Below are 13,317 nucleotides of genomic sequence, written 5' to 3'. Positions count from 1 at the left end.
AAAAATAAGGCCAGTGTTCTCAACAGAAGCACTAAACTTCCATAAAAATGTCTCTCCGAATTCGTGCGTAAAGCGTCGCTTTTTACTATGCAAATAGGCGAATTCTCTATTCTAGCCATAGGCGTCGCGCCGGCCCTGGCGTGACAGCCGCAAGGGGCCGGAGCAGTAAATTTAAACGGTTTACAGTCGACCCACGACGCGGGGTCCGCAGGGTCTCATATCGGGGAAGTGGAATGGCGCTTCTTGATTCGCTTAGACGCCCCAAATAACGTTTGCGAAGATAACACTGCGAGACCCGACTTTGGACACGTTGAGACGCGTATCTTGTATCCAATTCTTGAGGAAGGTATGAGACACAGGTAAATCGTTCACGTGGAATCGAACGCGATAGTATTTCGCATAATATAATGTAGGTACACATGTTTCAAATATGTTGAAGAAAAACCTTATATACTGATGGAGCTTTATAATATAAAAAATACCATTTTAATTATGGAGTAAATCTCGTGGTCTTCAAAATAGTGAAAGTTTTATTGATAGATTTTTTTTGTTAAGAATGGTTGTGAAACATTCTCCTAACAGACTAGGTTTTTGCTATAGAACAAACAACATTAAAAAAATGGCGTGTATTTTTTACCAATGACGGAATCGATCCTGCAATCTGCATCTTTACAGATGAGTGGTCTACCAAATACAAGCTACGTGAAAAAAGATTACTTGAGGTTTGCTATTTGCAGTTAGCAAACTACAAGTCACTACTCATTGAAGATTTATCTGAATTAAGCTCACACTTGCAGTGCAAGATTTATTTGTCATCAGTGAGGTAGAAGTGAATTTAATATTTAAGACGGTCAATAACTCATATTTGTTATCCCATATAATTTGCTTTATATGGTTACCCATTGGCCGATATAAATAGTCAGTATTATCAGTTATTTTAATAAATTTTATTGTATATAATCTTTTAGTTTAAAATATTATTTTTGAGCACAAAAAGCTACACAAAACCGTCTTATAAATTTGTACTGAGTCTACTGAGGTAAAAACGACTTGCGTTAGAGTTACAAGCATAAAATAAGTTTTTTTTTTTAATATGATACGATATTATTTTCTAGATAAACAATTACATAAAATCTTAAATAACAGTAGGTACCTACATTTTTTTGAATTACTAATACCCATGTCCTTGCTTGTCAGGCTTTGAGAAAAAACACATAAATATTGTGTCCTCACCGGGAATCGAATCCAGAATTTTCGGGTGGAAGGTCAGTGTCTTACTCACTGCAACACAAGAGCCACCGTACATACCTACATTAATATTTATTTAAATTTAAGTTAGTGTATAAACGCGAATATTAGTGCTCGGCCGTAGTGATTTGGCGGGCGCGGTGCGGCGGCGTCTTGCGAAACTCAAACGTATAACCGTGTGTATTATGCCCCAAAAAATACACTGTCTACGAACATTTCACACACGGTTATTCGTTTGAGTTGCGCAAGACGCCGCCGCGCCGCCGCCGCGCCGCCCCCGCGCGACCACTACGTCCTTGCACTTAGGGATGGTTTAGTTACTAATAGGTACTATAGATAAGTGATGGAAGAGTCGCGTGGTATGAATATACCTAGTAGATATTACCAACTACTCTAACGGAGCGAATATAGATACATTTATGTTAAAAATATGAAAAAAATCTAGAATATAAACCAAGTGTCGTGCTACAGGTTTGTATTACCCACTCTCTTATAGGTAGTAGTTAAATCTCTTTGGTATGTTATTAATTTTCATTCGCGCATGCGTAGTCCCCATATGTAGGTATGTAGATATGAAATATGACTGCGTTTATTTTCAATAACGGAAAGAAATTCGAATATTCTGTACCAATCACGAATTTTCGAGAATTCATGAAAAATTCTTTTTGATGGTTTTACATGAGAGGCATATTTTGTTGTTAATGTATTTTTACGATTCTCTCGGAGTAAGTAGGTACCAACTCATGTTGCTCGACATTTGCGAGGTTCCATATTTACATTGTATGTATCCATGTCCGGAGCATATAGATCGATTGAAAATGAGGCAAAGTTTAATATGCCATTTTTACTGACTCGTAGAGTCGTGGTCGTTATTATCCGTTATAAAAAAATTAAAAAAACCATGTGGCTCGAAGCTCTTGAAAAGCTGTGGAAATTCTTAGAATTGGTCTAAACATACTGGTAAACATTTTTGTGGTATTATTGTATAGAAACATTACATCTGTTTATTTAACTTAATCTGGGTATGTATCCAATATATTGCCAAAATTTAAAATAATAAAACATTTAAAAAAATGAATTTGCAATGCATTCATATTCCCGCATATGACACGGGGCAATAAGAACCGATGATTATTTATAAAAAAAGTGTAAAATATTCCGACGAATGTGTCACTTAGGAAACGGCGAACGATTAGATACATGAAAAATTATACGTATTACATTTCACCGTAACACAGTTCACCGTGAGCCTTCTTAACGGAAAGAGATGACCGTATACTATACAGTCATCGATTTCGATAGTTTTTATTACATATTTTTATTATTACGTGTTTTAGGTACACGACGGTTTACAGGAAGCCAGGCGGGAACCGCGCCAATTTTCATGGCCGATTTTAGCAAAATTCATAATCAAAACCTAACAAAAATAATCAAATATATCGGCTATTTTTAAAATTTGTTTACCGCTGGCTTCCGGTAAATCGACAAGAACCGAGTTTTATTTAGACATGAATTTTATCTCAGTACTATACGACCCAAAGAGGTTGGATGGTCTTTATTATACGACCATATTATATTTCCGATATAACATTTCAGTTATTTCATTAACAGTGTGATATGGCGAACTGCATACGTACAAATTTCCGGATAAAACGGCGAACAAGTGATGGTTTGTTAGCATTATTTGTTTAACTGTATCATCGACAACATCTTGAAAGCCAATAACGCGGCCAGCAGGGATATTCTAAATAATTAACACAGTAACACGTTTCCGTTATTTTTATTGCTCCGAAATAACACTGATATCACTTGGAGCAATTTCATAAACAAGGCATCTACAATAATTGTTAATACAAACCTCTACTCTGTAAAGGCCCATATGATCCTATTAGGATCGGACATGGTCGAAAAAAAAATTCAACGACATTTGACATGTCACTGTTAATGCTGCCATGACCAACGGTATTCAAATACTTACAAGATAAAAAGAACTTTTAATATACAACGTTTTTAAATTTTTCTGTTGAATCATATAACTGACTTGACTAGCTTAAACGATCAAAAAAATTTGTACTTGATAGAAATAATACTGAAATGTCATTTTAACATTCATATTGATTTCCATAGTAACGCACGTATATATTAATAATTTAGTTGCTAGGACCACCCCCTAGGATTACGGATTTCTTCCGAAATAACTTTTCATACAAAACAGAATTAACTGAAAATGAATTCAATTCTACTTAAAGATGGCTAAAAGTATTAAAAGAATGCATTGGCATCGTGTTCTCATATATTCTAAAAGTTTCAAATGTCTAGCTAGTCGGGAAGTTAGTTAAAAATCGATTGCAAGATTTGTACTGTATAAACAACCACCAGACAAACAAGAATACGACCTAATAAAAACGTTGTAAAAATACTACGCTTCACAGTTATCTTCCCAGGATAATTAACTGTCTAAATACGACATCATAGTTATCACTTTTTTATTGATTTCAGACTTGAGTGATATGTTAGGATTGCCCTGCAAGCCTGGAATTATTATGGGATTCAAGGGGCAATAAGCCAGGGCCGACAAATTGGTAGGGCCCATGGGGAATAATAAAAAATGACAAGCCTTTGAGGTAAAGGAAGAATTTATCTTTGCAAAAATTAAATATGAGAGGCTAACAACATGACAGAGAAGGTAACTATTTCAATAATACATACTATTATTGAAAACAATTACTAGAAAAGTATATTATAGTCTACAGCACTATATTGTCAGAAGCTATCCTTGTTTTCATGCGGTACAATGTTGTGTTATTACTCGCAAAAAATCATTACTTTTGTACGAAGTGGCCAAAATCTTCATGATCATAGAAGTAAGAAGTGTATTAGAAAAATCTTTTTGAAAATTGGATACGTCATTCTTTGTATTATCAATATGACGAATTCGCCCAGGATCCATACAAGCATACATCCGCCCCTGAAAATAGCTAAGATATAGAAAATCGGTAATGGGACAACTGGGCGCCAGGACAATTGGGCGCTGCACTGTCGAATTAGATAAATAGACGTTCGTCATGATTTTATACACAGAGTTTCTATATACCACTTAATAACTTTAAGTTATATTGCTCTTAACGGCCCACGTGCTCGTCGTAGGTCAAAATTGAGTTTTTATTGTATTTTCAAACCATGATCCTGGACACTCCTTAAATGTTGTAGATAATCTATTTATATAATTTTGAAGCTTTATTATCCCTCATATTTATTTTAAACATTTGATGACTGCATAAAGTATTTTTGTTACATAAAATAGTATTCTTTTAAACCTCTCGCTCTAATGTTTTAGAATATAGTCATATTTCGGTACATAACTGTGCAGTGGTGTTACGATTTTTTACGTTTATTAATTTTTAAACGCATTTATGAAACCATTAGTATAATTTATTACGAGATAATTTTTGTAAAATATTCACGATAAAAAATTATATTGATAATCTCTGTGATCCCAAATTTGACAAGAATTAGGCATTTTATTATTCAAAAAATCGGCAAGATTAACACATTTGAAGATGATTCTAAAGATACTTATTATAAGCTATGTCTTTGACCATTCAAGTCCCCCCTTAAGTTTTTTTTATTACGGATTAGAATTATCATGCCTGAGGTATTATATACAAATAGAAGAACTCTCTTCTTGTTGGAACTTGGAACATATGGACAATTAAATCATTATTTACGTGTGCATATTTAAAATTTCACATAGTATTAAATAATTATAATAATAATTTAAGTATAAATAATAATATTACATATATATTTCAAAAGTACATTTGATTCATGAACGTCTACTTATTTTCGAATTTCATTTGATTGCGTGGCGCCCAGTTGTCCCGGCGCCAAATCTTTCTTGACCCAGAAAATCTTTCGCACGGACACGACAGTCGAATATGTTGTTAATTTAGACATATGTACTGACAATATTAACATTTATGCAACTAAAGAATCATTTGTAATGCGTCGGATTATATTTAGTAAAGAACTAAAATGAGCTAGCCAATGCTAAATTGGATCTACTATTATTAGGAAATAATATTAGATCCAATTAAGTATTTATGTTTGTAAATAAATAACTGTTATGAAATGCTAACCTTCAATTGACCTTATAATCACAAAATCGCCATTTTCCTTTATAATCGTCTTACTTGACATGTGCTTTCTCGGCCGCCAGTCTTGTCCAGAAGTTTGGTAATAATAATTGGTTTACTGAAATATCAAATGTCATATAATTCGGCCCTACTGTCCATCACATAACCGAAAACACCATGTTCAGAAAAGTTATTCTATCCATGAAAATATTATACAACAATATTATGGAAACCCTGTTGTGATATTTTTTACTATTAGCTACTATTATTAAATTACCTACCACTCTCAATTTTCATTGAATAAAAATAGTGTTTGTGAAGCATTATGAATTAAATAAAATTCCTCCACATATAACAATATTTAGGTAGGTACATTAAAAATGCGATCAGATTGATTCCTGGTTAAAGACAATTATCACTTAATTAGCATTATGTAACAGCGGCAAGTTTACTCGTCTATAATTCATCTTCTTTTTTCCGAGGGTGGGATTTGACCTCCTCCATAAGTGGCCTGCATTTACTTCTATCCTACACTAGTCCTCATGCACACAGTTATTCTCCAGCATTCTTTTCCTTCCTCTAGTATCGTTAGGGTAACCACCTTACCAATATCTTCATCAGAAATGCTCTCAATGTAACCCACCCATTGTGGTATTTACGCTTCACATAATTAACCAATGGTTTTATATTTAATTAGGAAATTACTTGGACTGCTCGGGTAATCTGAAATTTTCAACCGTATGGAAAATGACCGAGAAGTTCTACATAGTATCAAAATCAGAAAACTACTGTACCTCGGCCACATAATGAGAGGACAAAAGTACAGCATTCTCCAATCTATTATCCAAGAAAAGATCAATATTAAGCGTAGCAGAGAACTCCACTGAACTATTCTGGGTAGCAGATGATAAAGGCTAAGATCACAGACCTCCGTTAGGGAATGACCCGAATAGAAGAAGTAGGGTTTCCAGTTAATGAATCATTTTTGTGTCCGAAGTGGGTCCAAGGAATCTTTGGAATATTTTTCTGCCACAGTCAAAATAGGTGCACAAGTTCGTACGGATGCGGAACCAAGAGAGACAAGCCGATATGAAAGGAATGATGTAATCACGGTCGATGCTAATTTATGTCAGCTAGATTTGAGCACTGTATTTTGCCTTCGGAATAATTGTAATAAAAGCATATTGTATAATTTTATTATTATAATTATTATTTCAACCTCATTTTTTATACTATACAGTATAAACTATCTATATAAATTCATAGTCTCCCCCACTCTTCCTTGCAATACGCCACTATCGTCAGTGGACGAATGGGACGATTTAGAGTTGTTGACTGGTCATCGACTGGATGCCGAACAACGGAAATTTGAATCACAGATAAGTAAAAGGGCAATATAGGTAATATATTCACACAATAAAAATAATGTTATAATATTAAAAAAGATGAAAGTTGCATTGGAAATGGATGATTTTCACAAATTAGCGACAATTTTATTGTCAAATGGTAGATTTTCACTATGGAAAGAAATAGTTCCCACTTATCTAAACTAATAAACCGTAACACTCGAAAATGAAATGCCTGTAGCCTTGTATATTACACATACAAAATAAATGTACGCTAGGTCTTGACCGAAGTATGTAAATAAGTCTAATTTAACAATTGGTTGTTGTAAAGTCTTATGCAGACGGTGTTATACCAATATTGCACTAAATGCCAGCAATATTGCGCAATAACAATTAAAACGAGTTATTATTATGTAATTTGTGCAATTTGTTTCAACGAACTTTGGTTTGATACACCGTTTTACAGAAACCTCAAATAAGCCATTAACAATATTGTGCAATATTTTTGATCGTTTGGTTATTATATTGAAAGTTTATGCAATATTCTATATGTTCAAATTATACTGGGTCAAAGACTTTGTAATAAGTTTGTTTCGAAGGTTTCACAAGTTACACACCTATCGTGTATTTGACCACATAAAACAATTGCTACGCGATTTTGATTTGTTGCTATTTATCCATTGATTTGATAGGTAGTTTATATTGATAATGATTTTAATTTTACTCATAAAAATAGTATTAAAATGCAAATAAACATGTTTGATTGCAACGCAGGAAAGTAAAATAAAGAATGCCTAGCTAACGTATCTGAACTTACGTAGAATCATAAAATTCCAGCAGGGTCAAATATTTTACACCATCGTGTATAATATTATAATCTATCTTTGAGGTCACGTTTTGGATATTAATTACGGAAACTAATTTCTAGAAACGTGAAGCTTTTGATACGCTATCTGTTTCAATAGAAAGCTCCGAAATTTATCACTCACGATTTCGTTAAAGTAAGGAAATGTTAATATAAATAATATTTATTTATAATAATTATAACAAACCAAATACAAATAAAGACGTTAAGTTTAAACATATATCAAGACAACTAACTTTAGTTATAAGTAGTAGAAAAATTAATTCTATCTACATAATATTCTAATGTTCATAATTTATTACGTAGTCGTTACTAAAAATATCCGTATATAATATTACCTATTCTTAATTATTTCACTGATATATATTTTCGATGGAACGACATATTATAAATGAGATGTGTATTTTCGTATAGGTCAACAAAAATAAATGTTAGTTTATTTTGTAACAGCATTTCTTGTATATTTATAGATATACTATTTTGTAGACTTGTATTTATAGAATAATAGTTACGGTCTTTTCAAAGTCAGATATGTGTCAAGTACGCAATTAAAGTGACATAGAAAACTTCAGACAATCTCATGGGACAATGTTGACTTAACAATTAATCTTATCTTCTTTATCATACCTTTGGGAAGCTCTCTGAATTGGGCAATAGTATTGTAATGTTACTTTAAATGTTGGTAATTCATTTGAAACACAACTATGAAACTAGTAAGCCTCCGTTTAGATAAGACTGAAACACATCCCAAATAAGAAACCTTCTTTTTCACCGAATGAAGCTAAAATAAGAATGTTTTTAAAACAATTTTTTTTTGTTAATTCTACGTTTATTAATGCTGACAGCGGTTTCGGGCCATGAACTCGTCATCGGAAAAATACTAAGATAACTGATTTTATAAAAAAAATATTTCATTTTAAGTTTAGGAAATATCAAGATAAGTAACTCAATTATCATAGGATTAATAAAAGAATCATTCTAATGGAGTTTACCACGTTAACGCAATCCAATTAATGAAAAAAATAATGAACATAAATATAATTATTATAATTTAACTATATTTAAACATTTTACAAGATGTTCAAGAACTAAAGATGTTGAAGAAAATCTTTTCCTGCAGAAATCACGCCTGAAAGTGAAGCAAAAAATAACCAATGAGCTTGGTGTACTATTTTTAACACAAACTCTGAAATTCATTTTTTGTTGTTTGTTGCTGTTTTGTTGAGTTAAACAAATAATTACAAGATAAAAAGAATTTTTTATATACAACGTTTTTAAATTTTCTGTTGAATTATATACACTTGTCTTGACTAGCTTAAACGATCAAAAAAAATGTAAGTACTTGATAGAAATAATACTGAAATGTCATTTTAACATTCATATTGATTTCCATAGTAACGCACGTATATATTAATAATTTAGTTGCTAGGACCCCAGACCCCTAGCAACCAATGATAGTGGATTAGATTACGGATTTCTTCCGAAATAAGTCTAGCTAGTCGGGAAGTTAGTTAAAAATCGATTGCAAGATTTGTACCGGATAAACAACCACCGGGCAAATAAGAATACGACCTAATAAAAACGTTGTAAATTGACACTCAACGATAACTAAAACTTGCTTAGACGGTTCACATAAGAAATTACAAAAGGCTCCACCTTATTTTAAACGTTATGCAACATCTTTCAAACAACATCAAATATATTCAATAAACATATTATTAGGTACGTTAAGATATTATGGAATAGATACATCATGGATAAGAGAGAGATCAGAGTTGCCAATATATATTTAAAACAGTGCCTGGATACCGGAAATTGAATTAAATTATACTCATCTTTGTAATTTCTACTGTGTAAGTAAATCAGTTTTCAAAAAGAATGATCATCCTAAAGATTCCCACCCCCAACAATAAATTCCAAGTTTCTCTACTTCAATTACTCCTCGTATTCGATCGGAGCCAAATGACGGTTTGTTAGAAACTATTTCCCATCTTATTTATGTGCCTTCCTGATTCTTTAGATTTTCTATGGAAATTAGTGGATTATGATTCCATTTTTAGCGTAATTTTTATACATTTGAGTTCCATATCTATAGAAGAATAATTTTTTCAAACATATTTGGTGTGAACGGATTCGGATAGACTAAAGAGACGTTTTGGGCTGGATACCCTTTTCTCACACTTCAAACCCTTCGTTCATTAAATGCGTCAACGGCTGAAGAGGAAATTCATTCAAGGTACTTTATTCAATGCTTTGTCTTACTATCGTCATTTATGGTTAGTACCTGTAGTAGGTATAATATTATAAATTCTCTAAATTCATTCGTCTGCTAAAGGCATCAGACCATCTTAATTTATTTAACTAAACAGAGATATTATTGCCAGCAGCTTGATGTGTGGTTACCATTCGTAATTTTTATCCCTCTTAATCATAAATGAAATTTAATAACAATTACTACATTCGTTGTCTACCTGTCATCAGATTTGTAATCAGTTTTAGTTATGTGAGCACGTTTTAAATATTACTCAGGAAAACTAATTTCAGACCAAATATTGTTACAAGTTTAACAGCACGGCGTTTTCACTAGACAGGTTTATTTGCTTGAAGTCGAGCCAACATATTATTTTATTTTATTAAAATAGTTTTAAATTAACATTTTATGTAGCAGGTGTTGCCACACTTTTCTGCTCTAGCGAAGAATAATTGATAATAATAAATATTTTTCTTTTTGTGTCGTCTTTTGTTGAAGGTTGGCGATCAACGTGCAGTACACCTCAATATATCCTGGGCTAGTTATATCATATCCTCATTACATTAAGAACATTAAGCCACTTACAAAGGTTGCATAATCAAGAGAATATCTTTCTACTTACGCTTCTGCTGCCCTCTACCGTCCCCAGCCTCGCGTTTCTTTGACGCAACGCAATCGATTCGTAAAAAAAGAGGCATCCGAAGAGTTAAAACCGGTTATTAAATTATATTGAAATTTAAAAAAAAAATGTACATTTATGACAAAAAGAGTGTAAAATTACCTAAAGCATAAACAAAATCCTGCATTTATTATTTGAAAAATTGAAAACAGATTATTATTTTTTTTTGTCCTAGTAGCCTAAATCCGTTGAGCTTCTACGTCACTAAACGCGCCACTGGTCAATCGAGAGCTTTATTTTGATTGCATTAATTGAAATGAATGGCGCTTCAGAAAGCTTTGTAGAATGACAATAAAAAACCGTGCCGTTTCCCTGTCTGCCCAAGGATGGCACATTATAAAGGTCGGAAAATAAATACATGAAAGAGAACACTACAACTTTTGTTTGTAACTAGGAAATTAGTTTGGTATTACCATTAAGCCCAGGAGATCAAATATGTTTATTGTATTATTCTCCGTTCAAAATAGCTGAGAAGAAATAATGATTTCGGTAGTGTTTTATGGTAATGAATTTATATTAAGACTTAAAACAGGATGGATGGATCATTGTTAACCTTTTAGTTACCTTTTAATTATCACATTTAAAACACGTTAATTTTATCTAATGGCCAACGACTCCAACCGCGCCAGTCGCGGTGTTAGCACTATATGAGTTAATTATACTTAATCTAAGGACATCCTTACAAAAAAAGACAAGTGAAATGTGACGTACTGTGAGTCTACGTTGCATTTCAGCGAGGCACGTTAAGTTAACCACTTAAGAGGCTACTAATTTTTATGACTCTTCCTTACACATTCATGCTGTCATTAAGGCTATACCTCAGTTGAGGCATGGCTCAAAAAGATCATGGCTAGGCGATGCGCAGATTGTGAAAATGACGCCTGCCGAACAAAATATAATTTGTCATATAAATCCAACATGTATCCATTTAATGTTATGTGTATTGTTCTATTAGTAATAACAATAATATATTCATTGACATGTTTTCTTTTTCAAGTAAATGGGTAACGTTTTTAGTAATCTTTAGAGGATTTAAGAATTAATACCCCCATTGCCATCACGAAACAAATTTACGTGTTCACACCTCGACGCTCGTTCTCCGATTGCCAGCGAGTCCAAAATTTCGTCGCACCTATAGTTGAAAATTATTTGCCGTTTCACTGAAGTATCGTCTTAAACGGATACGTCGTTACACATGCAGGTACTAGAAACATCCCTTACTTTAGAAAAAATCTTCAATATTTCGTCAATTGTAACATTTCATTAATTTTCGTTGATTGAAATTGATACAATGAAAATCTAGTTAGTCAATATTTTTCCATGATCGACCGCGGTCAAAGCAGTGCTCTCCCTTTCCCGCATATAAGACTAGATTACAATCATAATGTATTTTTAATAAATCATTTATTTTATTCAATGACCTATTCACTAGATTCTACATATTGAACATACATAACTTGAAAACACCTCAGATATAATACAGATAATAGGCCGCAAGCTTGATATAATCTACGTGCCAAAAATGGATGTTAAGCCCTCTGGTTGACATGTCATGAGGGGTAGAGATTGAAAACCCATATATAAAATATACATTATACCACTGTATCGCAATGACATAAACCTCATCTATGACGATTACGTATTTACGATGTGATGATGAAAAGATTGTCAATATCATTGCCGGCGTTCAGTAACCGCTATGACACAAAAATAAGGATGACTCATGCACTATGGCTAAAAAATTAGCTCCGATTAATTCCGAATTGCCAATTTATTTGTAGCAAACTTCAACATTTCCATCTTGTATTGTCAAAAATAAGAAGCACTTTTGACCAAATTTCGACACATTTTTTTAAACCATGTCCAATCCTAATAAGATCATTGGGCCTTCACAGAGTGGATGTTTGTATTAACAGATTTAATAGAAATGGATGTTAGCCACTTGCTCAACCTATTAGATTATACTCAAACACAAATTGAAAAACAATATATATGCATTTTCCAGACTCACAATTTAAACCTGGGACCAGGAGTACATTTTAGGGTCACTAAAACTGTCAATTCCATTGTTATGCCTTCATTAAATTGTAGAATTCATGTACTTATAGTTTTAATCAAAGATGTTTAATCTACTTCCAGGTGGAGCCTTGTATGGTTTTACAATCAAAATCATTGAAGGCAATTTTCAATTCGATGTACCTACCTAAGTGGCATGTATGAAAAAAATAAATTTAGAACTGGAAAACTGTATGTTGTTTAACCATACTTTAAAAAATTAGGAATCGCCATTATATGTTATAATACAAACAGTTCACGTGGATTCTTGAAATATTTACTCGGAACACATTTTTAATTAAATATCATAATAATATTAATTATACGGAGGTAAAAAAAAACCTCTTATCCCATTTTATCTTGAGAGTGAAAAAGGATCTCGTTTGAACGAGCACGTCGCACCATCGGATTGCCGTGATATTTCCTGTCAATATTGACTTCCCCGTTTTTGCAAATATTACGTATTAAAGCAGGAAATAAATCCACCTATACATAGTCAACATGCACGAGTGCTTAGCACGTCACATGGAAGGGGGTCGCCCTCAAAGTGTGTGCCGGCTCGTCACCTTAGCGCCCCCTGCATAGAAAGTGGCCAGAGAGAAAACGTGGAGTGTGTCGCGTCAGAAATCAAATCCTTGACAAAGTGGAGTCACCGTGGCGCGCATACAAATTATACGGAGGAGACCAGGCCCCCCGGCATGCAGCTCCACGGATCGCAGAGGTGGTAAAATCTTTAT

At 33.1% G+C, this 13,317-nt stretch overlaps 1 protein-coding gene across 1 annotated transcript in view; it reads right to left on the bottom strand.

The window, feature by feature from the left end:
* Positions 1-13,317, bottom strand: part of LOC147067041 (hemicentin-2-like) — a 200,251-nt gene that overhangs the window by 117,027 nt on the left and 69,907 nt on the right. The gene's annotated exons all lie outside the window — the stretch shown is intronic.

Source organism: Rhyacophila brunnea, unplaced genomic scaffold (assembly GCF_057557595.1).
Source record: "Rhyacophila brunnea isolate RB1 unplaced genomic scaffold, BYU_Rbru_1.0 scaffold_4, whole genome shotgun sequence".
In the NCBI taxonomy this organism is placed as follows: domain Eukaryota; kingdom Metazoa; phylum Arthropoda; class Insecta; order Trichoptera; family Rhyacophilidae; genus Rhyacophila; species Rhyacophila brunnea.
Note: the sequence above shows the minus strand (reverse complement) of the source record. Positions and strands in the feature narration are given on the sequence as shown.